Source organism: Bidens hawaiensis, unplaced genomic scaffold (genome assembly GCF_021521415.1).
Source record: "Bidens hawaiensis isolate Kalapana, Puna unplaced genomic scaffold, B.hawaiensis_p1.1 tig00026264_1, whole genome shotgun sequence".
NCBI lineage: Eukaryota > Viridiplantae > Streptophyta > Magnoliopsida > Asterales > Asteraceae > Bidens > Bidens hawaiensis.
In genome coordinates this window covers 17544-43869 of record NW_027494232.1, presented here as the reverse complement: position 1 = coordinate 43869, position 26326 = coordinate 17544, and the positions used below count along the sequence as shown (strand labels likewise).

At 33.8% G+C, this 26326-nt stretch overlaps 2 pseudogenes across 2 annotated transcripts; one reads left to right on the top strand and one right to left on the bottom strand.

The window, feature by feature from the left end:
- Positions 1–2095: 2095 nt before the first annotated feature.
- On the top strand, positions 2096–12527 carry LOC143573258 (protein virilizer homolog; annotated as a pseudogene). Its single transcript, XR_013142394.1, has 28 exons — positions 2096–2680; positions 2840–2926; positions 3059–3181; positions 3260–3887; positions 4466–4831; positions 4922–5026; positions 5147–5329; positions 5400–5541; positions 6042–6220; positions 6306–6391; positions 6472–6520; positions 6602–6668; positions 6802–7284; positions 7356–7455; positions 7532–7665; positions 7764–7831; positions 7917–8133; positions 8223–8438; positions 8525–8680; positions 8759–8812; positions 8919–9052; positions 9130–9199; positions 9268–9320; positions 9369–9501; positions 9587–10626; positions 10692–11136; positions 12085–12156; positions 12467–12527. The product of XR_013142394.1 is annotated as a protein virilizer homolog (transcript).
- A 6611-nt stretch (positions 12528–19138) lies between these two features.
- Positions 19139–21035, bottom strand: LOC143573248 (E3 ubiquitin-protein ligase PUB23 pseudogene; annotated as a pseudogene). The gene is made up of 2 exons (XR_013142393.1): positions 19699–21035; positions 19139–19293 (listed from the first exon to the last, which is right to left on the bottom strand). The product of XR_013142393.1 is annotated as an E3 ubiquitin-protein ligase PUB23 pseudogene (transcript).
- Between the last annotated feature and the right edge of the window lie 5291 nt (positions 21036–26326).

Sequence of the window (26326 nt, the reverse complement as noted above, 5' to 3'; positions counted from 1 at the left end):
CCCCTTAATGAAAACTTAAAACACTGATATCAGGAATATTGGTGATATATCGGTTAATATCGCCGATGTTATCGGTACCGATATTCTGACAGGTATTTACCAAGGGACCGATAACCGATCGGTGATATCGACTGCATAGATTCAATCAGGAAATTGGTTTGAGTTTTTTAGATTTAAGTGATCATATACTGGTTAACCAGTGGCGTAGCCACACTTTGAGGTGGGGGGTCCTCCGTCCCCTGTGAAAATTTTTTTTACAAGTATATATGTGTTAAAATCCCGACCGACTCCTGTATAATTTTGACCCCGATCCCTGTGTGATTTCGAGGACGGCACATTGACCCTGTTGGGATTTTGAGAATAACCTTATGAAATTTGAGACCGACCCAAATAAATTTTTTTTGACATATTTACAACTTTAATTATATAAATGTATATAAATAATGTACCAACTAAATTTGAGTTTAGTAGGAAATAGTTAAAATACAAGTTTAAGCTCAAATGCTTAATTAATCTATGCTCAATTTTTAAACACAAGTCTCAAACTCCCAACTTAATCTACATTTAAGCTAATTAAATAAAAGAAGTATGATGGCGGAAGTAATAGGTCAGATAAATTTAACGGATTAAGTGTTTTGATCTAAAAAAATGTTTCGCCTATACATTATTTTGCTCACTTACTTCATTTGCATTGTTGTATTGTTTATTCGTTAATTGAAGTTACCTCTCATATCATTATTACTCATTGCAACCGTATGCGTTGCAATTTGCTTTTCGGCGATGGAGTACGTGAAGTCCAATTTGCGTAATCATATGGGTGATGAGAGTTTAAACGATGATTTTATTTATTTCATTAAAAAACAACCTGCTTATAAATGTCAAACTAGATGATGTTTTGGTTAGATTTCAGAAAATGAAAGCCCATATATAGCAAAGCTAGATATATTGTTCAATAATTATGCATTTATAATAAAGTTTCTCGTACTTGTTTTTCTTATATAATTCTTTGTTTGATTATCATTTTTTTCTATATATATGACTGACGCAATTCGACCCGACCCGATGGTCGAACCAGACCAAAAAAAAATTTATATAGCGATGGTTAATTATGTACAGTTAAAAAAAAATTTCGACCCCTGTGAGAAAATTTCCTAGATCCGCCACTGTGGTTAACGTGTGTTCGAAGTAGTTTATTTCTACACTAAGCGTCAAATTTTGTGGTGATTTAGTTCTTTTTAATGTTGAAGTATTGTGGCTTTAGAATATCTAGGGTTTTGAAACTGGATTACATGTTAGAAGGTGATTTTGATTGTTTATGTTTGATGTAGTTATCAGTTTTTGTTGAAAACATTTACAGTGTTAACTATTTAGAAGTAAATCATTGGCATCTGCACTGGAATTGGAGTTATGTAGAGTGAATGTGATTATTTTAGTTTATATGTAATTTAACTAAGATAGAGGTGGCATGCTTATATAGTTTGGTGCAAATATTGACCTAAGCCTTTAGTTTAACGTCTTCGATTTATCCTACTCGAAGTACAATAACTTTGCCTCTTGTATGAATTGTGATTTAGTCCGGAAATTAGGCCCATCTTTTTAGGTTTTAATGATTATAGACCGGTTAAGGTGTGTTGGAAGTAGTTTATTTCTACTCAAAGCGTCAAATTTAGAGGTGAATTGGTTTCTTTTAACGTTTAAGTATCATGACTTAAGCAAATAATAATGCTGTTATGTTCTCTTTTATTGTCTAGGGTTTTCAATCTGGATTACATGTTAGCAGGGGACTTGTTATGTTTATGTTTCACGCAATTGGTACTCTATGATGCTTGTTGTAGTTAGCAATTCTTGTTGAAGACATAGATTTTTAATCATTTAGAACACAGTTGTCTAAGCCCCAAGGCGCTTAAAAAGCGAGGGCTCGATATAAGCAAGGCGCGTAGCATTAACATGCCATTTTAGGGAGAGGGGGGGGGGGTGACATGTTTTAGGCTTGTTTTGGGGTTAGTTTAGGCTGGTTCCAGATCGTTTTTGGTGTTTTAGACCATTTTGCCCACTATTTGCAGAAGTTTGGTGGATTTTTTAGGATTTGGCCAGAATTTTACTAAAATCTGGCCAGAATCTCGCTCGAAGGTTGAATGATCGCCTGAATGGCAGCGGGGCGCTTTTTCTGCGCCTTGCTTGAGGGCCTAGGTGCATGATTGAAGGGCTTTTTACAACATAGATTTAGAAGTAAATCACTGGCATCCATTGTGGAAGTGTAGTTCTTCTGTTTTTCTTTTTATGTTGTGTGAATGTGGTTGCTTTAGTTTGCAGGTAGTTAACCTAGATAGTGCCAGCATGCTTATATAGTTTGGTGCAAGTATCGATTCAAGTCTTTATATTGAAGTCTATGTTGTTTCTATTGACCAGTGAATTTTGTTTGGAAATGTAGGCTATAATCTATTTGGCGACCATACAGACCATACATCAGTACATCACACTGAGATATTTGTTCTAGAACAAAGGAATACAGTTGATATTTTGTAAGCATTCATTTAAGATTATTACTGGACTTTATTGTTAGAAGATTTTCAGTGGAGAAAGGACTTTCATACAATAACAAGCAATGGGCCGGCCCGAACCTTCTGTGTTATTTGCCCAGACATTTGCTCACACACACCTTGATGAATATGTTGACGAGGTTTGTGTCTTGTCCTCCTATTCATACTTTTCACCCGTTTTGTTTTAAATAATTTATTTTATCTAATATCACAATACGGTGTGCAATTGTGCATGTTAAGAGTTTTAAATGTGAGTTGTATCAAAGTTTCCAACCATATTTTTGTTCTCATTTTTGCAGGTGGTATTTTCTGAACCTGTTGTTGTGACTGCTTGAGTTTCTTGAGCAGAGCTCATCGTCATCATCACCCTCAGTAACACTTTTGGGGTATAATTATGACCCATCTTTTTACATTTATTTCAAAACTCAACAGCGATGTTATGCTTCAACTAATTCTGATATTTAGACGTTCATATCCGTTGATAACTCAAAGCTAGATTCTCTTTTTATTGCATACAGGGCCACATCACCTCCTTCATTTGCTCTAGAGGTTTTTGTTCATTGTGAAGGAGAAACGCGGTTTAGGCGTTTATGCCAGCCATTTCTCTACTCTCCTTCATCTTCAAATGTCCTTGAAGTTGAGGTACCTAATATAAATTTTTCTAAAAGCTGTGCCCAAAATACTTTTATTTATAACTTATAAGTACATCTATTGTTTCCGGCAATTGTAACAAGTCATTTGGTTGTAAGGGGAAGTTACCGGAGCCTTAGTTTGGTCATATATGGAAACACAGGGGAAGATCTTGGTCAATTCAACATAGAAGTTGATCTCGACAGCTCGTTAACAAACACAGTAGCAACTGTTGAGGGCAACCTTGATGACCTCCCACCTGCACTAAATCCTATAAATTCAACCATTGAGGAACCCATATCTCCGTTAAAGTCATTGACTTTTAAACCTATCGCAAAAGACATATTAGTTGAAATAAAACAGTTCTTACAGTTATCTTTCAAGATTCTAGAGATGCCAAATGCAGGATATGATGCTTTGAACACGGTTATTAATTCTCTCGTGTCTGCGGCAACCATGTATTCAACTCAAAGCTTGCAATGTGCATCTAGAAATCAAGAGTCAATTGACCATGAAGAATCATGTTTTGACTTTAGTCAAGCCAGGAAAGAGCTTCTTAATATCTTTAATAGCCTTCTGACCGAAAATATGACCGATGATATTTTTCTTGAGTCTGAGGGTGATTTAGTCAATTCCAAACAGTTGGTGGATATTCTGACACAACATTATAACAATCTCAGTAATTGTGAGAGTGTCGTCGGTGCTCAACTTTCACAGGTAATTTACTCTCTCTCTTAAACGAATGCTCGTGTTTGTTTGATTTTAACTGAACAAAACGATCACACATGGACAACTAAGCGAACATGGTTTTTTTTGTTCGTGTTCGTTTGTTAAGAAATTGAACATGTTTATGCAAGTGTATTTTTGTTTGTTGGCAGTATAAATGAACGGGTCTCAAATGTAAAACATAACTGAGTATATTTACTGAGTTAAAACCAATTAAAAGTAAATGTGAGCAACAATGTGTTGGACCTAAAACGTTATTAAAACTTGGCTAAAGGGTAATGGGTTTAACATATTTAAATGAATATATTAAAGCACGTAAAGGAACAAGCTTAAACAAACGTAAAGTAATGAAAACATAAAAGAAATCAGATTAATTCACTTAAAATGAATTTAAATGTACAAACACGACATGTAATCATCCGTTTAACCAAATGAACAAAACTTTTGTTCATTTTCGTTCATTTATTAAATAAACAAACAATTTTGAAATACTAATCTTTTTTCAGCTAATTTTACTCGTTCATGTGCAACATGCATCCATTTACTAAAACTTTTGCTTTGTTTCTCAGAGCAAGATTATCATGGTGTGGTTAAGTGCTGCACTTTTGTTATGTTCTTATAAAGAGAGCTGCTTTCACTTTGTTAACGGTGGGGGCGTGAAGCAACTGAGTGACATTTTCTGCACCAAAGTGCATTCAAGTGCTGCTACATTAATTCTTCTAGGAGTCATCAAACAGGCTACTAGGTTCTCTATTGGTTGTGAAGGGTTCTTAAACTGGTGGCCCCGTGAAGATGATAAGATTCCAACTGGTACTAGTGATGGTTATAATCAGTTACTTAAATTGTTGATGCAAAAGCCACGGCATGATGTTGCTTCTCTCGCCACCTATATTCTTCATCGTGTACGCTTTTATGAAGTTGCTTCGAGATACGAGGTTGTGAGTTTGTTTATTTGTTTCTTTAATAACTTTTTTGGATTGTTGTTTTGTTTAAGTAATTACAAAAATAAGTATAAGATTTTACAGTTTGCTGTGCTACATGCACTGGGAGGTTTATCTACTGCTGGTAAAGTTGTGCCTGTCACTATCGATATGCTTACAAGTGCTAAACTTCAACTCAGGAAGCTCTTGGTGAGTTTTACGTTGTTTGATTTTGATATTATATAAATCACATGATCCAGAATCCACCTTAATGAACCTCATGTGGCACAATTGTTGATTATCTGTCATCTATTTGACCAAATGCTGCAGAAATTAGTAACTTCCAACCCATTAGTTGAAGATCCTTCTCAAGTTGCAAGCACAAGCAGGTCACTTATTCTTGGAGAAACAGATGGTCCTTTATCATACAAAGCTACTAGCAAGCTAATTACTTCGTCAAATTATCGGTTTTCAAATTGGGATATTGACTCGAGCCTACTTTTTCTTCTTAAGGTATTGTTACTTTTACGCTCTTTTGTATATTTCAAGGTTACTGGTTGTATTTTAATTTTGTTCTACACAGGAAAAAGGGTTTCTACCGTTATCTGCTGCAATTTTATCATCCTCTACACTGCGATCTGAAGTGGGGCCTGTTAGGGATGTCTTTATGGATATCACATCATACATTGCATCCATAATCCTTTCACTTGTTTTTTGTCGGTCAGGTTTGTAAAATCAAACCTCATGCTGTTATTACTATCATGCACATGTAGCAATTTTAACCCATTTACTTTAATCAGTTCGGGTTTCCAATTTCAAATGGGTAAAAATAATAAAATAAAAATTAACTCAAACGGGTTAACATCCTAAGTTGTTTAAATCAGAAGAATTAGATTATCTGTTATCTTTTTGTAACCATAATGTGACGTTAACTATTTATAAACAAACGTAATAATTTTGAACATAGGGTGTTCGAATAAATCTTTGTTATACAAAACAACGCGTTTAACTAAATTCATCCCATTATGATCCGTAATCAGCCACACCAATTTGCGATCTCTAATATTAGACAAAACTACGTGTTTGACCAAATCCATTTTGAACCGTTACCAGCCACACCAATTTGCGATCTCTAATATTAGCCCAAACCCATTTTGACCCGTTATCAGTCACACCAATTTGTGATCTCTAATATTATGTTTGTTATGTTTTGTTGGTTAATCAGGTTTAATGTTCCTTATGCTTGACCCTGAGCTCTCAACTACTGTAATTCATTCCTTAAAGGGAGCTGATTCGAGTACACAAGAGTCTATCCCTCTTCGTTACGCAGCGGTCTTAATATCCAAGGGTTTCTTTTGTCATCCACGTGAAATTGGAATAATTATGAAGACACATTTAAGGGTGGTTAGTATCCTATATTAGTTGAAACAGTTTAACTGTGTTTACTCTATATTTTGTGTTATAAACTTCTAATGACTGTTATATTCAGATGAATGTGATCGATCGTCTGATTACCTCACAAGGGCATTTAGATGAGCTTCTATGGAATTTGTGGGAGCTTTGTTGTATTTCCAGGTGTGACATTTAATTTCCTTTTGGATGATCTTAAACTTCATAATAAATTTGTAGTATAATGAGCGTTTAAATGATTTCAGGTCTGATTGTGGACGCCAGGCTTTGTTGGCTATTGGACATTTTCCAGAGGTGAGCATATTATGAAAGTTATAGTTGCGTATATTTATAGGGTCATTATCATATTATTATTTTTTTTGTTTTTGTTTTCAGGCTGTTTCTGTTTTGATTGCTGCATTACATTCTGTTAAAGAGCTGGAATCAGTACCTGTGAATAGTGGTAACTATATTGTTAAAATTTGATATTTTAAGAAAAAATAATGGCTTGTTAAATATTTGAATATATGTTTAGTTACATTCGACAATTTAACCGCTGTGACATGTTTCATTTCAACAATATAATGATCATGCAGGTGCATCACCACTGAATCTTGCTATTTTTCACTCTGCTTGTCGAGATTTTTGAAATCATCGTTCTCGATTCCACATCATCATCGCTGAGTTCATGGATCGGGCATGCCAAGGAGCTTCACAAAGCCCTACATTCGTCCTCCCCTGGGTCAACCCGGAAAGATGCCCCTACCCGGCTTTTGGAATTGATAGATGGTGGTGTGGTTTATCATAAAAACGGGGTTATTGGTCTTCTGAGATATGCTGCTGTGTTAGCTTCTGGTGGAGATGCACACATGGCATCAACAAACATTCTAGCATCTGATGACATGGATGTTGATAATGTTGTTGGAGATGCTTCTGGAAGTTCTGATGGAAACATAATTGATAGTTTGTTAGGGAAACTGATTACTGAGTCGAGGTTTCTTGGCTTTACTCTTCGTGATTCCTCAGTTGCTCAGTTGACTACAACTTTTCGAATTTTAGCCTTCATTTCAGATAATTCCGTATGTGATTATAAACATTTTCTATATTTTTATTGAATCTTAATAAGCTAACAAACATTTAACCGGTGAAGGTTGTTGCTGGTGCTTTATATGATGAAGGGGCTGTGATGGTTATTCATGCGGTTCTTATCAATTGTAAGCTGATGCTTGAGAAGTCCTCTAACAACTATGGTTAGTAGTAGAAAGTTTAGTTATTTTATAATATATCTATTTTCAGTTATTTTACTGATCTTTACTTTTCTGACAGATTATCTCGTTGACGAGGGTACAGAAATGAATACTACTTCAGACATATTGCTCGAACGTAACCGTGAACAGAGCATAGTTGATCTTTTAGTTCCTTGTTTGTCTCTTCTCATTAATATGTTGCATAAGTTAAAGGTTTGCCTTTTAAGTTTTAACATTCATCTGTTGATTATTAAACAGTAAAAATGTAAATGAAAGAAAAAATAAATATCATTTACGCCCATACTTTGTAGGATACAAAGGAGCAACACAGAAATAAAAAACTCATGAAGGCACTTCTACATTTGCATCGAGAACTGAGGTAGTTTTGAGTTATTGAGTTATTAATGGCAGAGTACTTAAAAATATATTTGAGAGTTTAGTTACTTATATTATCTTTTTTGCAGCCCAAAATTAGCTGCATGTGCAGTTGATTTATCTTACCCTTATCCCAATATTGCCCTTGGGCTTGAAGCTGCATGCCATCTGATCGTCTCTGCACTTGCGTGTTGGCCTGCATATGGTTGGACTCCAAATCTTTTTAGTTTTCTACTCGAATGTCTTCACACCACGTCCATACTTGCAATGGGTCCAAAAGAAACTTGCAGTTTACTTTTTCTGTTGGTAAGTATATATTTAATCAACTTCATTTACTTTATTTAATCACAAATAGGTAATGCATTTACTTTTTTTTTTGTTTCCTTCTGTTCTAGAACGATTTATTACCTGATGAAGGTGTATCGCTTTGGAAGAAAGGAATGCCGATGCTGAGTGTATTCCGCCAGCTGGCAGTTGCAACAATATTAGGCCCCACAAAGGAAAAAGAGATCAACTGGTACTTACAGGCAGGGCACAAGGAGAAGCTGATTGGGCAGCTGACACCAATCCTCCACGAGATTTTGGAGATTGTTTTACATTGTGCTGTTAGTGTAAGTGTACACATTTTCCAATTATTGTGAGTATTATTTTTCAAAATCTTGAGTTCTGTTATAATACTAATATCTTGTTTGAACAGGCGTTGGTTGTCATACAAGATTTGCTGAGGATATTTATTATCCGTGTGGCCTGTATACATGCTGAGAGTGCTGCTATACTCTTGAGGCCCATAATAGTCTGGATTGATGAACGGTTATCTGACTCATCGACATTAACTGATACAGACGCTTATAAGGTTATATCTTTTTTGTATATATGGGTTGAAATTGTAACGGCTAGATCTGCGTGTCATGATAAGTTTGGTTGGTTTCAGGTTTGCAGATCACTCGATTTTATTGCTAGCTTACTCGAGCATCCACATGCGAAGGTTCCTTCTATATATAATTTGTTTTTAAAAAAATATCCTTACATGTATCATCCACATATCTGTTTGATTTATGAATTATGGCTTGATATTTATCTTTCATTGACAGCCAATATTGTTGAGTGAAGGCATTATACAATTGTTATCTAAAGCGCTTAAAAGTAGTATTAAAATTCCTCAACTTAGTTGGTGCATCCCTGTATTTAGGTCAATTTCTCTGTTATCTGATTCTAGGCATGATAGGTCTTTGTTTTTTTTGGGTCATACTTTCACTTCAATTTATCTATTGATAATAATAAAAAATATGTATTTTGATTTAGGCTCAATACAAAGAAATTGACGGCTGAAGATTGTTCACTGCTACTATTCCAGCTTTTCACACTTGTCAAGGTAGGTTCCACTCTCACAAGTTGTGTTTTTCTAATATGAACCGTATATTGATCTGTTCCTGTTTTCAGCTTTTACCTGTTGGAAAAGAGCTAGTGGTCTGTTTGGCTTTATTATATGCAAGATATGACCATGGTTATTGACTAAACTAAACAAACACCTTCATTTTCAGCTTGAATTTAAAGATGGTTGATGCAATGAAATACTTGTTTGGACTTCCTTGTGGTACAAGTAATCCAAATAACTCTTCAGAGGAGAACATCAAGTACATAATTAAGTTTACATCCTTACTAGGTTCCAGTCAGGTGTGTAATTTATTTGATTTTTTTTTTTAATTTCTTTAATTATTTATCCTTTGTGTAATTTTGCATTGTTGTTAATAACAAGCAGGCTAAAGAACATGCAAACTCACTGTTGCTTTTGTTGCAATCGCCTGATAACTCAGCAAAGGACAATGATGCCATCGCTAGCTTTTTTAAGTCATTGCCGAGTGAAAGTCAACGTCCGTCAAAGATACAAAAGATATCTAATTTCAGTGTTGACCGTGTTGATCTTTTGAGTTTACATAGTTACGGGGACAAGTTCATGTGGGAGTGCCCTGAAAACATGCGCGACCCGTTTTCTCAAAACGGACAATCACTCAGAAGAAAGCTCACCCCATTGGAAGGTGCAAACAGACGCCCCCGAGTCGATTACCCACTCAGTGAGAACCCAAGTCAAAGTGTGTTTTCCCGTGGTTCAACCCCGTTTACAGCCCCATCAGGCCCGACCCGTAGGGACACGTTTAGGCTCCGGAAGCCCAATACTAGCAGGCCTCCTTCTATGCATGTGGATGATTATGTTGCTAGAGAGAGAAACGATGGGACCACTAGTTCAAATGTTATTGCAGTCCCACGGATCGGATCCAGTAGTGGCAGACCACCGTCTATTCACGTGGATGAATTTATGGCCCGTGAACGAGAACGACACAATCCAGCAGGCCTGGCTGGAAGCCCACAAATGAAAAATGCACCGCCCGGTAACGACCTCGATGCTGAAAAAACGAATAAGTCCAAGAATTTGAAACCCGATTTAGATGACGATCTTCAAGGATTAAACATAGTTTTTGGAGGTGAAGATTCCGGGTCTGATGACGGGCTTCCGTTTCCTCAACCTGATGATAATTTACAGCAACAGCCAGCTGGCATTGATGACCAAAACTCACCTCATTCAATTGTCGAAGAGACTGAAAGTGATACCCGTTTGGGTACACCTTTAAAATCCAGTTTTGATGATAGTAACAACAATAATAATAATAATCAAAGCGACTTTTCATCACGGGTGTCAGTTTCACGACCCGAGATGACGTTGACCCGTGAACCGAGTATTTCTTCTGAGAAAAAGTTTTTTGACCCGTCTGATGACGGGAGAAACGGTACACCTGATAGACCGTATGAAGAATCCTAAATCATCATCACAAACTTCATATGGCCCGGCTGGGGTTTATGAACAAAAGTTCCCAAATAATGGCGCCAATGATGTTCAACCGGCCCGCAATGCCATATAACGTTTATGGCAACACCCCAGAAAACCAATCACAAAGTTTTCCAATCGGGTTGCCTTCTGTACAACCGATTGCTCAGCTGCAGCCATTGCAACGACCTCAACTACCTCAGCCGCCCCTACCACCACATCAGCATATTAGACCACAGGTCCCCATTTCTTCACAAACCGATCAAGCGATGTTGCAGATGGTTCAACCGGATAACATGTATTATCAAACCATGCATCAAGAGAACTTTTCACATACTCAGCCACAGCAGCAGCAGCAGCAGCAGCAGCAGCGGTTTGATTCTCAATCACAAGCTCAGCATCAGCAAGGGCAAAGTAGTAATTTTCAACAGCAAGATGCGACTGCATTGTCACTGCAGCATGTTTTCAGTTCTCCTGAAGCTATTCAGGTATTTTCTTTTTTTACATAATTTACATACAAAGTGGATATCTTTTTCGTAGAGGTGCAAAATGGGTGCGCTGGGAAACCGGGAATGAGTCCAAAATGAGTAACGTTTCGTTAAGAGTTCGTAAGAGGTCAAATTAGTCTATCTGAAACACTTAGAAAATTCTCAGATTTTGTGACATAACTAGTGTAAATGATGTCCGTAGTGAACGTATATTATTTCAATGGTAACATGTTAATTTAAACAAAATAACTTGGATTAAATTATACACTTTGGTGCACGTGGAACTAAAAAACCGACCTGTAACCAAAAACCCAAAAAAGTGAACCAAAACAACTGAAGCCAAATAAATACCGACAGCTTGGTTTTATGTTTTCGTAAATACAGAATTTTTGGTTCAGTTTCGATATTGCATGTTACGAAACCCAAAATTCTGAACTTAATTTTTGAATTTTTGTTTTTAATTTTGAATCTTAAGTTATTTGTAAGAATTTAATAAGTAGTGTAATAAAGTATTTTACATCACATGTATAATAATCAGTTAATCATTAATTAACAAGAAGAGCTAGGCCCAAATTCATTATATTGGGCTAAATTGATTTCAAGTCCATATGAATAATATGATAAAGCCGAAAAAACTAAACCGAATTGGGTTCAAACCAAAACCAAATGGTTTTCAAAACCTAAAAGTTGAATTTCCGGTTTCGGTTTGGGTTCAATTTGAGCCCAAAACCAGCCTATGCGAACCATATGACATGTTCTTGTAATTGTTTTTTTTTTTATTATTTATTATTAATATATTATTTTTAAAATTTTGACGTCAACCACCCTTTAATAAATAAATTTGTTGAAGCTGCCAGCTCTATTAATCTTTTTATATAATTGCAGGAACTTTTTTATTAATATGCAACTGTTCTTTTAATGTATTCTCTTGCTGTTTCTTATATGTAGGAACTGTTAGGTGACCGTGAAAAACTTGTCCAACTTCTAGAACAGCACCCGAAATTGATGCAAATGCTTCAGGTTTGATTTTTTTTTCATATTCTATATAACAATTTTGACCTTACATAAATGTGGATCGATTCGGGTTATGTTTTATCTTTAACGACTAATGGGCTAAAGCTAAAACAGTCAAATTAAAAGGTCAAGCGACCCAAATGAAATATCCGCTTATTATAACCATGTCTTTTTTTTTTCGCAAACATTTCTCATACGTTATTATCAGTTGACTTGACTTGTTATGTAGCCATTTTTATTTATTTGAACTTTGAATTCTATTATTATTTTTCGTAGATATTTGACTTGTTCTATTTTTGTATTTGTGAATATGCAGGATAAACTACATGGGTGATGTCTCAAAAGATTAAAAATACTGCTTGCAGTGATTATTTTTTTAGAAAAAAGTTATTTTTAGCTTTTTTGTTAATGTTTTAACTTTTTATGAGCATTAATTTGATGATGTATACTTTGTTGTAAATTGTAATTTTGGCATGGTATTTGCATTTTTGTTTTTGCATCAGTAATTGGTAGTTTTATTTTTTATTTTGCAAAATATATAATTAAATATAACGTCGGTCACACATTCTCGAAATTTTGTAGCTGGAATTTGCCTATGCAAACAGGTGATGAATTATTAATTATTTTTTGGCTTTAATTTTCTTTGGTTGGACTTTTAATAAACTCACTAGACTTTCGACTTACTTCGAAACTTCAAGAAATATTTGAAAATCCAATGAACACAAATTTATTAAATGATTTTTGAATATAAATTGTTTTATGTAATGTAAAAATCTGTGACTTCAAAATAATTTAATTAGCTATCAACCAATTTAATATGGTGTTTTTATTCCGTAAACAAGAGGGTATGTTGTAACTAGTTATATAATTGTCTTATATATCGCTTTTGAAGCAAAACATGTGAGTGTATTTAGGTCAAGCCCTCAACGAAACTAAGGGTATGTTTTGTTGGTGGTAATGAAATAAAGGAAGAACAGAATGAGAGAATGAATAGAATGAATAATGGAATGAAATGGATCACTACCATTTATTTGTGTTGTTTGGTTAACCTATGGGAATGAAATTTTTCAAAAAAATTGTATGAATGAAATAGAAATAATAAAAACACTATTATCTCAAAGTAATTTTTTACCAAAAAAAAGAAAAAAGAAAAAACTGCAATGGCGATGGTGGTGGTAGCTCCGGCGACGAAAATGGTGGTGGCAACGGTGGTGGTAGTAGCGGTCAGGCGGCAAGGGCAGTGGTCAAGCGATGGTAGCAATTGTAGTGATGGCGATGGTAGGGTTGTGGCGACGATGGTGGTGGTCAGTCAACAATAGTGGTGGTGGCGGTGATGGACATGCGGCGACAATGACAATGGTTGCTGTGATTACAGTGACAATGGTTGCTGTGATTACAGTGACAATGGTTGTGGTGGTTAGGGTAACAATGGGGGCGGCGACGGTGGTGGTGGTAACACTGGTGGTAAGGTGGTGGCGGAGACGACGACGATGACAGTCAAGTGGTGGTGGCTATGGTAGTGGTGGTATCCTGATCTTTTGGGAAAAAAATAGTTATATTTAAGACCATTTTTCATACTTGTCTTGGACACTTGAAATCCTGAAACGGACGAAAGTGCACTATATGATATTTCATAGTTTAATAATCTTCATATACAATATTATAATTTGCTTTGAATCACTTATCATATTAAAACATAAAAAAAATTATGCTTTTAGTTTTTTTTTTAGCAATTACTTTTTCCGTTTTATAAAATTTAGCCTTAAAAAAAGAGAGTTATACATAGAAGATGACTCTATCTTTTGATAGTTGATAGAACTGGTTTGAATGCTAGTCACTTTCTTACGTATAAATTATAAATGAATGATTGCTTATTATATTTGACTTGGTCTAAAACTAAAAACATCATAAATTGAGTTTGGTTGTTTTTATTTTATATCATCCGTATACTTACAAATTTCTATTATAAAGTCTTCACATTTGGGTGATATTTTTCTTTGACACACTGACTTTATTATGTGTGTTAAGAATAATGACAATTACGTGTAATATATTAATAATAATACTCAATATGTGTCCGACAAAATAGATAAAATACACTAAATATGTTTTCCTACTTACAATCTTACATAGTCAAATAAAACTGTTATATTTGATGCTAGAAAATTAATTAAAGAGTATAGATGAGCTAATTTTAATCAGTTAAGAGGAATAAAGTTTATTGAGCTCCTTCAAAGGTGAATTATTTCGTGTGAAAGACTGAATTGGATAGAATCGGACGCTTCACTTTGAAGGGAAGTGGACATAATGAATAAAGGGTGTATTATGTGTGAGGTAGAGAAGAAGAGGGAAAGGGGGTTGATTTTGCGATGTTCATGCGATGGATAAAGAGAATAGGAAGACAAATTCAAGCGGTTTTCCTAATTACCTTTTGGATTCTTTGCAAGTGCAAAAAGCCAGAAACGATGTGATCTTTAACAATAAACATTTGCGGGAGGTCACGATTTTGAAGAGGATAGAGGAGAATGCTATTTTATGGTTAGGTGTTAGATCAAACCATCCAAATATGTTGTAATCATGTTTTCTCTTTTCTTTCGTTGTGTAGTTTTGGTTCCTTTGTTTTGTCGCTTTGTAGACTTAACTTTGGGCCTTGTTTATAACATATAACTGTTAAAAAAAAGTGTTGATGAAAGATGAAATAGTTTTCCTTTCACTCTCACCGGTTTGTATTATGCAAACGTAATCAAACTAGTGGAATTCCTCTGCGCGTTGAGGCGAGAGTTTTATCGGTATCCATTTGGTTAATTATGGTATCGATGTCATGCCGAAACTAAAAATAACAACTGAAAGTAAAAAATTCAAAAAATAAAGTCGTGATATTATGTATAAAAGATAGTGTTTGTCCATATTATCATATTCATCTAGGCAACGGTGATGACATTACTTCTTAATTTACTAATGCTTAACTCAATCTTGATGAAATTGAAGTAGAAATCAAGGGTTTAATCCCATTACTATTAATATTTCACCATTATTAATATTAATAAGAAAATGCTTACTAATATACTTTACAAATATTTGATCATTATTATAAAAAAAATGACAATATTTATTTTGTGGAAACTTGGCTATAAAACATAATATTTATTTTAGAAAGTAATGAACACCAATTTGTTATAAGAATTATAATCTGTTATCTACATTTAAAATTTATTAAATGCTAGTCTGAAGTTGGTTTATAGAAATGAAATTTCTTGTTCCAACATTGCGGCTTACCACCTGTTTTACTTTAATTTATAACAAAAATTGAATAATAAATTATTTAGGTGGCAGGCCGACTTCAGCATCCATTTATCTATTTTATATTTATTATTATTATTATTATTATTATTATTATTAATAACTATTTAATACGATCACTCATAAATAAGTTCACATTCAACCATGGGTACGTACGTAATTGGGTATTATAAGTCATAAACTCATAATATATATAATTTCATACACTTTTTCTTTATCTTTTACCTAAATTTTAGTCTTCATCTTGACTCTTAGATAAGTGTAAATTATATATATATATATATATATATATATATATATATATATATATATCCGGAAGTTGCAATGTGAATCAGGCTATACTCTTGTAGTTAGGGGGTTTTCGTAAAAACTTTATCCTATTAAAACTGTAAAAGAACCGAATGAAAATGAATAAGGGCATGTTCATCGGTTCATGTTGTTCATTTAACTTAAACAAACATGAACACAAACAGTTGATTGAACATATATTTCGTGTTTGTTTATTTAAAAAATGTACATGTTAGTATTCATTTATGTTTGTTTGTTTAAGTTATAAACAAACAATTCACGAACATAACTGAACAAAGATGAATAGACATATATGAGCAAATGTAAATGAACACAAACAAACATAAACGAATATAAACGAACACACTTAAATAAACAAATATAAAACCAATAAGTAGATGTCTTTTCAAGATAACATTTAATATTTTCTATTAATATGTAAACAAACATAAATGAACATAAATAAACAAACATAAACGAATATTCACTAACATAAATGAACATACGAAACATCAAACATGTGTTCATGTTACACAATAAATTTGTTCATGTTCGTTCGTATATTGAATAAACGAACATAAACGAACTTTCCGTCAATCAATACACCGAACATTCAGTTCATTTACATGCATACATAGGGGTTACCCAGATTTGATCCTGACGAATCAAAATTTGTCAATACCTCTCAAAATGACAAGGAGTTTAGCTGTTAAAAAAAACTAAAATAATACAATGAGAGGTAAAATAAGGAGGAAAACCAATTGTATGATGGTTTAAATTTGTCATGTTAGGAAATATTTTTTTATATTTGTTATTTTTAAGTTGTTACAAATGCATCTTACAGATCAAAAGAAAAGCATATATAACACTTTATTATATAATAATATGAGTTCATACACCACCGAAAAATCTTAGCTGTAAGGTTTTCAAGATCCGATTTTTGGTCCTTCCGACACGGCATGGCCCGACCCACCAACTATTATTTATTAAATGTAATAATATTAATTTACTTAATACCCTAAAACAAATTAATTAAACATTATAAACATGTTAACAAAAATTGTATATTCTAATAACTAAATTGATATAAAGGGTCACATAAAGAGAAACCTACCTAACAAATAAGTTAATAACTCTATTACTTAATATTATGATACTCTAACAAACTTGATTTTCTTTTAACCTTTAGATATAAACTAAAATGGGCAGTAAATATATTTATAAAGAATAGATTGCGTACACTTGCCTATCTAAGGCTATTCAAAATTGATTATTTTTTTAAAATTTGATTACTATTATATGAAATTGACCATTTTTTTTATATATTTCTCTTAAGAGATTACTCCATAGAATAGTAACCAACTTTGAAAGTTGTTTCAATCAGGTCACTGATAAAAACTTTTGTTTCAATCAGATCACTGAACTTTCATTTTTGTTTCAATCCTATATATTTTACCTGAATAGCAGGTATCTAGGTTTTTTAAATTTTTTTAATGTTTTTACTTTATATAATAACTTTTAAAGGTTGCGAAACTTAGTAAAAATGCGAAATATAATTTTAAAATTTCAAAAATTTGCAAAAAAAAGTTCGGAAAATTGAGGTTCGGGTTAAAACGGGTCAAGGTCGAAACGGGTTCTGGGTCAGTTTTTTTAAACCAACGAATCAACGCGTTTTCAACACGTTACAGCTCGTTTTAACAGCAAAAGCTCGTTTAAACGATTTTTTTCAGTTCGTTTCAGCACTTAACAGCTCGTTTAAGCAATTTTTAGTTTGTTTCTGCACCTAACAGCTCGTTTAAGCGATTTTTAAGTTAGTTTCAGCACCTAACAGCTCGTTTAAGCAATTTTTAAGTTCGTTTCAGCATCTAACAGCTCGTTTAAGCGATTTTTCAGTTCGTTTCAGTATCTAACAGCTCGTTTATGCGATTTTTCAGTTCGTTTCAGCACATAACAGCTCGTTTAAGCGATTTTTCAGTTTGTTTCAGCATTTAACAGCTCGTTTAAGCGATTTTTCAGTTTGTTTCAGCATTTAACAGCTTGTTTAAGCGATTTTTCACTCGTTTAAGCGATTTTTCAGTTTGTTTCAGCACATAACAGCTCGTTTAAGCGATTTTTCAGTTCGTTTCTGCATTTAACAGCTCGTTTAAGCGATTTTTTTAGTTCGTTTCAGCACCTAACAGCCCGTTTAAGCAATTAGGTGCTGAAACAAATTGAAAAATCGCTTAAACGAGCTGTTAGGTGCTGACAGGAACTGAAAAATCGCTTAAACGAGCTGTTAAATGCTGAAACGAACTAAAAAATCGCTTTAAACGAGCTGTTATGTGCTGAAATGAACTGAAAAATCGCTTAAACGAGCTGTTAGGTGCTGAAACGAACTGAAAAGTCGCTTAAACGAGCTGTTAGGTGCTGAAACTAACTTAAAAATCGCTTAAACGAGCTGTTAGGTGCTTAAATGAACTTAAAAATCGCTTAAACGAGCTGTTAGGTGCTGAAACGAACTGAAAAATCGTTTAAATGAGCTGTTAGGTGCTGAAACGAACTGAAAAATCGTTTAAAAGAGCTGCTAACGAACTGAAAAAATCGCTTAAACGAGTTGTTTGCTGTTAAAACGAGCTGTAACGTGTTAAAAACACGTTGATTCGTTGGTTAAAAAAACTGACCCGAAACCCGTTTTGACCCGTTCCGACCTTGACCCGTTCTAAGCCGAACTCAATTTTCCGAACTTCTTTTTGCAAATTTTCGGAATTTTAAAATTATATTTCGCATTTTTATTAATTTTCGCAAACTTTAAAAGTTATTATGCAACGTAAAAACATTGACAAATTAAAAAAAACCTAGATTACCTGCTATCTAGGTAAAATATCTAGGATTGGAACAAAAATGAAAGTTTAGTGACCTGATTGGAACAAAAGTTTTTATCAATAACCTGATTGAAACAACTTTTAAAGTTGGTTACTATTCTATGGAGTAATCCCTTCTCTTAACTATCAATAAATTTTAGTAGTTAATATTAATTTCCATGTTTAAATCTTTATCACCTTCTAACTTTCAACAACTTCATTTACTAAATTAATTAATTATCTATTCACTGTCACCGATTTCCTTTAATCTAGTGCTTAATATATAAAACTAAGTTTGTAACCGGAAATAAAAAGATAAGAAGACAAAAACAATTTAAAAGACACCAATTACAAAAATATTTTATATGATCAAGAGTAATTAGTTGTTTAAATTGTTATGAAGTCACTGTATATTACTAATATTCACGTACAACCAATAAATAGACCGATTCAAATCTTATCACGATTTTCAGTACGTCAAACACGACACAATACAAATAAATATATAAACTCCATCGAATTGAATAATTTATTCCGTCAACCTAAAACAATCTCCAAACATCTTTATGGTTCACATTTATAAAAAAAAACATAACTTGATCAAAATCAACAATTTAATCATAATAAATTGATGGAAATTAATAGAGCACCAAATTTGTGTGCTCAAAACAATGATATATAAAATTATACTCAATTAAGTTAATTCTAAATAGCCCTGCTTGTGGTGCGCACATATGATGTATATATGTGTGAACCCTCGGGTGGGCAAAAGTGAAATTGCACTAATTTTGACGTTATTTTACTAATCTCGTGAAAATAACTTTAAAAGGGACGGACGGTTAATCAGGCATCATGTAGTGGCGTTGATAGCCGAAAGACAAGGGTACATGCACCGATCAGCCGGTGTCCCGATGATTGAGTGCTATGTGCCTTATGTCCAAGGCTTGATGCAAAACTACTATCGAGCCGGGGGTCTCACCGAAAGCAGCCTCTCTATCCTTATAGGGTAGAGGTAAGGCTGTCTACATCTTACCCTCCTCAGACCCTACCATAGCTTTGCTATTGGTGGGATATACTGAGTACGATGATAATGATGATGATAAGTTAATTCTAAACAAACTACAATCACAAAGTATATCTTTTTACAAAATCAATCAAGTGTATTGTACTCTTCAAATAATCATCTAAACCTAAACCTTCAAAAATTTCATTTTTATGATGGATATGAAGCCATCAAAGTATGTGGTATACAAGAAGCATTGTTCCAAACCCTGGCATGCATCTTAAGAACCTCAAATAGCCTTTTCCTTCATTTTACTCCCACAATCAACTTGCAACACCAAACAAAGCTTTCCCACCACCCCTAATTGCAACATCTCCACCACCACACCACCTTTACCCGAAAACTTCGCCACCGAATGCACAATCCTCACCGCCCTCTCACTCGCCAAAGGCGAAACCCTAAATATCCTTTTCGAAACAACCGCTAAACCCGCACTATGCTTCAACAACTCACTCCTTCCTTCAGCACATTGACAAAGAAGATCCAATGCCATTAACACCATTTCGGATATTCTTTTGTCCATAGTATCTAATAACATATCAATCAAACCCGAAACCGCACCCGCCTCACTCGCTCTTATTCGATTCCTACCCGATAAACAAACATTAATAAGTAGTTTCAATGTAGCTTTGGTCACCTTTTGTGAAATATTATCATTCAACACTTTAACCAACTCTTCAAAGAACTCGGGTTTTAATACTACGTGCATGTGCATGGCTTCCGCGGCTTCAAACATTAGTTTCAACAACATGATGGTGTATGTACGAGTTTCGTAATTATTACCCGCGCGTTGCAACACGCGTGTTAACGTCTCAACAAAGTCACCAGTCTTGATCATGAACAAACTTTGTAACAAAGTTTTTGAAATATGCATATGATGAATAATATTAATCGCTTCGTCGACCGCGGTGTTCATGAACTCAAACCCTAAATCTTGATGATCAGAATGATTAATATAACATGAATGATCATTTAAAACATATTTAGCTAAGTAATCAACTGCTCCCACAACTTCCATTGACTTCTTATTTGTTTCACTCTCCAAAACAATAACTTTCAACCTTTTTAAACTCGTCATTCGTGTGTTTGGGTGCTTTAAATCTTTTAACAGTTTGAGGATCTCGGGTTTGGAGACCGGGGCCCGCGGGGTTGGGAGGTGGTCAACACCGGATATCGGGTTAATTGTGGACCAAGATTGGATTAATCGACGAAGGGTGTGGTTCGGGGTAAGGTCTACATGATCAAAAATGACTTGTTTCGTGACCGGGCAAGTGTTGTTTTTTTTGGTGTATAGCCATTTCTCGATGCTTTCGCGGTCGTATGTGATACCGGTTGGAAGCGTTACGGGGTCTTTCATGAGCTCTAAAGAGATTGGACATATGAAAAAAGTTGGAACTTCACCCATTGGAAAATAAATGAATGAATGAAGGTTTTTAGGGCTTTTTTTGAGGTTTGAATGTTTGATGAATGATAGTTGTAGTGTTTATATTTTGGTGTTATGAGGAAATGAAATGGTAATGTACTAATGTGTTGGTTTAATATATATATGGTGGGGGAATAAGTGAGAAAATGGAATATTTTTTTGTGTGTTGAAAGTCAAAATAAAGAAAAATAAGGCAAGTGGTTGGTCAAAGAGAGAAGAGGTTTGACTTTTCAAAGGTGTTTTGAGGCTCGAGATGTAGACAACTTTACTTTGTTATTAATAAATGCATGTGCAAGAGTGCGGTGGCAAAGTGTGAACTTTGAAGGATAAGACTTCATTGTTAAGAAATTGCAACTTTAGGTCATTCAAGTTTGTCATTTTTTGCATTTAGTGAGTGAGATTTATAAGCTTGTTATCTTGGATTCTAAAATAGTAAAATACTATGGTTTGAATATTTCATGATGTATTGATCTAAAGAATTTTGATTATAGATTACCAAAGGAAGTATGACCTTGCTTTAATATGTTGTGCTTACATTTGTGATGTTTTTCGGTTACGTAAACAATTTTAAGATTGTTGTCGCGCTGGTTTAATGCTGTCATCAGAAATTTTATATTGTATGTGCTTTGTTTAGATTTTCGTATGTTTATTCTTTTTTTCTTTTGTGTGTGTTTACCTTAAGGGTTTTCTAGTTCTAGATCCATCTAATTTTCATATTGAGCTAGGAAATTGATTAATTGAGATGTGTAATCTACATATGTGTATCGTTTTGGTTATGCCTATAAAGAACGACAACATTAATCACTACATGACATTGTTCGTGAATGTATACCCCCTTTGGCGTTTATGGAACATGATAAAGTTTTGATGAAGAGAAAAAATACATTAACTGATAATCAAGTTCTTAATTCATAGTGTTTATCGAAGACACCTATTAAACAAAAACGAAAGACGAGACAAGTTGTGTGTCGTCCCTTCTAAATTTTGATTTTAATTCTTGAAAACTACAAGTTTTCGTGTACTACATAAAAAATCAAGGCTTAAGAACACTCTACAACTAACTATATAAGTCTAGACGAAAATGGTAGTCATGGAAGGTTCAAGACAAGTCTTAGAATCCTTAAGATTATAAATGAGGAACTACTCAATTTTCTAAAGCCCTAAAGCGAATTCCATATAAATGGTATTTTCGAGCTTCAATCCTAAATTATAGTCTATAAATTGTAGAATTTTTTAAAACTATCTTAAATACAACACTTTAAGTAGTAAATGTGAAACTAGCTTAGTTGATAGAGACTTTTGCCTTTTACTGGAACTCTGGAAGATCATGTGTCCTAACCCAAGTTAGACAAACGATGTAAATTATCGACGGATTTTAGTCGTTTAAAAATATAAATAAAAAAACACTTAAAAGTCAACTTGATGTTAATTTCACCACAAAAAAAGACATGCTAATAAAATTACATTAATAGAACAAATGAAAACTTGAAAATGTACAAAATATCATGATCTAAAATTGATAAAAACCAAAAACAAAGTGACAAGTTTGTAAACAAAAGAAAACTTTGATAGCATATTTGTAAATAGTCACAACTCACAACAATGACCTGTTTCTTATTGAATTATAGACTTTAAATATTTTGAAGTCTGGCTGGCTACCGACGTTTGTCGATAGATAAATGAATTAGGTCGATTGGATGTACCTAAATGTTTTGAGAGCAAGACCAGTCTTATGTTTATGTTAATATATCTTTAAAATTCATAGATTATAAACTTGAGTAAAGTGCAGTTTTCATACTCGTGGATTTTTTAAATTTTATTATTTTAATCAAAAAGCTTTAGATTTGCAATTTCTGTTCTCGGAGTTTGTGACACCCGTCAATTTCAGGTTAACTCCGTTAACTCAAACTCCGTCAATTCAAACTTAAGATCACTTGATCTATAACGCACATCTCATTACATTTAAAATAAGGTTTTAAATTACGCTTGACAAATTACTACATGTGTAGTCTTTCGGGATTGTACCGAAACGCAAACGAGTTGACGCAAACCATTGGTGAATAAACGAAAAACAACAAAACAATAATTATGTGATAATTATGTGTTAGACTTATGTGTTATGTGATAATATTGGTTAGAACACTAACTCAAGATGCAAACAAGTTAATTTAAGCTAGAAAAGTAATATTTAAAAGTTGAGGGACCTATGTGTAACATGTTATTATTTAATAATAATAATAAACCCTAATCTCTTTCTCTCCCTCACATCCGATCGGCAGCCCCCCCCCCTTCTCCCTGGCGATCGGCAGCCCACACACACACACATATCACTGTGTTTTGATCTTGTTCTTCGTAATCGGAGCATCCTACACTCGTTTCTAAGCACCTCTCACGTTTCTCTTGGTTGTTTCTGCGTTTTTAAGGTATAAATATGAAACCCTAATTATTGAATATCATGTATTAAGTGTTCTTATGATTGATTATTGCTAGAGGATGATTGATTATGTGTTGGTTATTGATATTGATGATCATATGTGATTTTGAACGGTGAAAGATTGATGAATTATTGATTGTTTGTAAACTCTAGAGGGTTACTACTGATTTTTATGATTAATAATGTTTATTGCATGTTGGAGTTATGTCGTATGCTTAGGATGCATGTTAGACGATTATTTGTGCTTGCTGAGTTTTGGACAGCAAAGATTGTTAAACTTGAACGACATGTAACTTGTTGAATATAAAAGCAAACTGAGCTATTTATGAGTCTACAAGGTAGTACTCTGAGTCTAGTTTTCATAAAGTCCAACCACGCCTAATTTGGAGGTGTTTTGGTTACTCAAACGAATTAAATGTGATTAAAGGTCAAAACTGGTACTGGACAGATTGTAAATTATGTTTAGACAACTGTAACTAAATGTTAATGTGGAAATTGGTCGAGTTTGTTAACACTACAGGGTACCATGATGAGTCTAGTTTCAATAAAGTCCAAGTTTGTAATTTTTGGACAAGTAAAGGTTAACTTTTATTATTTTACAAAACTGAAGTGCAAATCTGAATTGTGAGACCTGCTGTTAGGTTGTTTTGTAAATATCATATATCATGAACTACAAGACCAAATGCGTTGGTTCCACTTCTGGAAGTTAACTTGTTGAGTTAAGAACCTAACCCAATTGGTCTTGCATTAATTGGATTTTCCATTTAACGGGAATAACAAATAACATTCTGTTGCGCATGATTTTGACTGCTGTGAGTTCGCTGTAATGTTTTGATCATTGTGAGAAATCTATGTAGAATAAAAATACAATAAAATATGTTCTGGAAACCCAATTCATGTATGCTTTTGTGACGATTTTTGGTGAATTAATTGAGATGCTATGACCAGTTGAATAGAGTAATCTTTCAAGTAAAATTCTGTATTGATGAAACTAGCTGCTGAACTTTGTGAAAATACATGAAACGTGCTAATTGCTAGATAATTGTTATGTTTTGACCAAATTGCCCTTGCGGGGAATAATTGCTAGTAATGTACACCATTAACATTTGACACGTAAATAGTTGTTCACACACGTAACGTATCACTAATGTGCTTGTTGAGACACACACGATTCACAAACGAAACACGAAACGTATCTTGTGCATAGGTATTATGTGCCGAGTCTAGAGACTCGATAATAGTTCCGACACTTAGAAAATCTCCTTGTTGTTTTTAGAACGCTAGTGAGAGTTTTCGGTGACACGCATCACTTGGGTGACTTGTTTTTGGAATTCTTCGCAAACAGTGAGTTTCACGTTCCCCTTTTAACTATTTTAAAACGCTTTTTACTTGGGGGAGAATACATACTCCGAAACGCTTTTAGATTTTGTTATTTATTATATATCACTTGTAAAGACTAAGTGGCAAACGAAACAATTGAAGTCCTTCACACATCGAACCGTTTAGTATTGGATAATAGCGAGTCACTGTTGAGTAGTACTACTGGGTTTGACAAACCCCACCCAACGCTAAGCTCGACTGGAGGTCGAGTGGGTGTAATTTTTGCTAACACATTACCATGGTCGGGATAGACCTGGTGGCAAGGCACATGATAAACAGTCAGCTTCGGTGTCGAACACTTAGTAATACTTGCTTAATAGGCTAGCTACCTGTAGATATATAATTGATTTAACACTATCTGGTAACGCTAAACGCAAAACGCTAAACGCAAACGCTTTATTTTATATACACTTGTGAACTCACCAACCCCGTGTTGACACTTTTAGTATGTTATTCTTAGGTAGCCGAGGCGGGCGCGCGGTATAGGATCATGCATTACTTTGAACGCTTATGTTATGCAAACTCATTTTTAAACTGTTATTATTAATTGGGTTTTAAGTCGTCCTGCGTGGCGCAACTATTGGGTTTAAATGTTTTTACGCTTCCGCACTTATTTACACTTAAATGTTTTCGTGTTTTGAAAACTTTATTTATGGTTTGATTGTAACTAATGATTCCGATCCTGTTAGTTCACACCCTCTGAAGGTAAAACTCCGTTAGTGGATATTGAGGGTGTGACAGAGTTTCATTTTCATTATAATTTTCGTTCATATGGTTTGTTAAAATTTGTTATTTTAGTCCAAAATATGTTAATGACATGGACGGAAATTACAGCAAAAATTAAACTCTATGGACGAAAAAGACACACTTTAAATTTTGTTTAAATAACAGATTTGAACGGTCCATAACCACAAAATCCGCAGTTTACGTTATAAACTTTTCTCTAATACTATGGTTGAATATTATGGAAAATCCAAAAAGCAGGGTTTCTTTGTTTATTTAAACTGCTTGTATATATTATAAGTTAATTATAAAATATGTCAACTTAAGACACATGTACTATACAAATAACTGATGAAAAATAATATTTTGTAAACTAAATGAAATACGAAAAGAATAAATTTATAATACATTGATAAGAGAGAATCATTATACAAAACAACAATTTAACTATTTGCTTGCTAGTTTTCATCTTTTTAATTAGTATTAATAGTGTTATCTATTAACAAATAAATGGTAATTAAGAATTTTAGAAATTTAAATAGTTTTAAATTGTAAAGATCAAAATAGAAGCAATAAACTGATAATTGACAAAACATCTTAGGTTTTAAAAGGTATAGATGTAAATTTATTATCTTTGAAATGGTAATGCTTACTTTCGGTTCAAAAAGCGAAAAATTAAGAAGAAGAAGAAGTTAAAATAAAAAAATAAAACGCTGTTTTGGTTT